The following is a 2857-nucleotide window of genomic DNA, read 5'->3' as shown; positions in this document are numbered from 1 at the left end:
GACATTAAAGGGTATTAAAGATTAAAATTTTATTAATATCGAAAATACTAATTTGAACTTTGTTAAAATTCTTTTAGATGGCCGCAAACAACGCACCGAACGCAATTATCCCACACGTGCATAATCTATCACTAAGATCCATTCTGGATAAGGATCGTCTAAACTTTAACAACTTCATGGATTGGTATCGAAACTTGAGAATTGTTCTCAAGCAAGAAAAGAAGTCTTATATTTTAGACGATCCTATTCCCGATGAACACGATGTCAACAACTTGGATGCCTATGCGGATTGGCTGAAATACAATGAGGATTCGGTGCAAGTTTCTTGCCTCATGTTGGGAACAATGATTCCCGAGATCCAAAAGGATTTCGAGAATCATGGGGCATATTACATGATTACCCAGCTTAAGGAAATGTTCCTTACTCAAGCTCGGGTTGAGCGATTCGAAACGGTTCGAGCGCTTCATGCATGTCATATGGAAGAAACCCAATCTGTTTCATCTTATGTACTTAAGATGAAGAGCCACATTGATCGGCTTGAACGGCTTAACTGTCCCGTCTCAAAAGAGTTAGCCACGGATTTGATCCTAAATAGCTTAACTAAAAGGTTTGAGACATTCGTCATGAACTACAACATGAACGGATGGGACAAAAGCATTGGTGAGCTTCACACAATGCTTAAGACAGCCGAAGCCGGCATGGGTAAAAAGTTTTTACCCGTTCTTGCGATCAATGAGGGTGGCTCAAAGAAAAGGCATCACCCGGAACCAAAGGCAAGGGTTGCCGTTGGCAAGGGGCAAGTCAAGAAGGGGTTCAAGGGAAAGGAAAAGGCGGAACCAAAACCAAAGAAGCTAAAGGTTAGCGCTGAGGATCCGTGCTTTGGTTGTGGTGAGATAGGTCATTGGATGAGAAACTGTCCGACCTATCTCAAGGAGTTGAAAGCTAAGAGGGATGCGGGGCAAACCTCAGGTACAACTTTCATGATTCACATTGATGTAAGGCCCCGTAACCGGTAACCCTACTTTCGTGTTGGATTTACTCATAAACACAGTTCTAAATATCAGAGTTAATTAAAAACTTTACGCGGAATATAAAACTTTCATAAAACATTACATATCAATTCATACTCATGTCTTAAAACATTCCTCTTGTCTTTCAAAATCAAAACATAACTTATAAAACATATCGGATCTTCAGATGCCAGGCCTTAGTCTTCTGCCATGTGTCCTCCACTCAAGCCAGCTGTCTCATCCTACTCACCTGCGTGCATACTAAAAGTCAGCTACGCTGAGTGAGTTCTAGTTAATCATACACTACCATACAATACCTTGTTACATACATACGTACTTAACCTCATAACTTTCTTTCATTCACACATAAGTACTCATACCTTCATTCTTACTTACATACTTTCTTTCTTACTTACATACTTTCTTTACATTCATAATCATACGTTTTAAAGAGCCTTTCGCCCTATAACCTCACAGATATTATAAGGGTCTGGTCCCTAACATCACAGATATTATAAGGGTCTGGTCCCTATCATCACAGATATTATGAGGGTCTGGTCCATAACATCACAGATATTATTAGGGTCTGGTCCCTAACATCACAGATATTATTAGGGTCTGGTCCCATGTTTTCGAATATTAGTAGGGTTCGATTCCCTCTTCGTTGCCATACAACCATACATCCGTTATTTCCTTCTTTTATTAACTTTCTTACGTTCATACCCCTAAGCACACATATCATACATACCTTAACTTAGCGTTACAACCTGACAGTACGTGCAATATCCGAAGATCGTTCACGTACCGTCATGCCGTCATTCATACATTTCACATTATTCACATAAGGCATACACTTATCTCTTAGGATAAGTGTATTAACAAACATATTGAGTATGCACACAGCCCCGAAGACGTAACACATAAATGGGGCTAGAAACTCACCTGGATCCTGTTACGCTCGCCGTTGATCGTAATTCCTTTCTTTAACTGGGCTCGGCTAACTGTATAATATTTACACATATCAATTAACTACTGCTACTCGTTTGTATTTCTATCTATATATGACCCACAACGAACGGGGGTCCGGGGGCAGCGCCCCTGGCAGCGGGGTTCTAGGGGCGGCAGCCCCTAGCGGGGTCCAAGGGGCAGAGCCCCTGGCTGGGGTTAAGCTGCCAGGTCAGCTTGGAAAAATTTTATTTTCGATAACTGCCTTAACACATTTTCCATTAGGTTTTTAATTTATTTTATAGACGAACTTCGCTTCAGGCGAAGTTAAACCTTAGGCGAAGTTGGAAACAGCTTGGTTCTGGCTTGATTCGATCGAATAGGAACACGTTCGATCGAATAGGAACACGTTCGATCGAATAGGAACACGTTCGATCAAACAGGAACACGTTCGATCGAATACAACACTCATTCGATCGAATACAAAACTCATTCGATCGAATGAGTTGGAGACCACTCGGTTGCTTCCCTATTCGGTCGACTGGACTTGTTCGATCTACGCATTCGATCGAATGGACTGATTCGATCGACTGGTTCGATCGAATGAGTCTGATTCGACTCCTTCAAGCTGGGCGACGGAGAAACCCACGGGTTTTCCAGATTTTCCAGATTTTTGACCCAAAATCGAAGTTTTTGACATGGAAATGCTCGGGATTGAAAGGGCTATCGATTCCTAGTACTTTTAAACACAAAAGCTTGCATTTTGACACCAAAACAAGGCGGTTTTTGACCCGAAGACTCAAGTTACGAAAATGGGAGTTTTTGCTCGATTTGAGGTCGAAAATGGTTATGAAAACGGATGATTTTCGAGAGGGACTTACCAAAAACGATTAGGAACAAGA

Source organism: Bidens hawaiensis, unplaced genomic scaffold (genome assembly GCF_021521415.1).
Source record: "Bidens hawaiensis isolate Kalapana, Puna unplaced genomic scaffold, B.hawaiensis_p1.1 tig00035855_1, whole genome shotgun sequence".
Lineage (NCBI taxonomy): Eukaryota > Viridiplantae > Streptophyta > Magnoliopsida > Asterales > Asteraceae > Bidens > Bidens hawaiensis.
Note: the sequence above shows the minus strand (reverse complement) of the source record.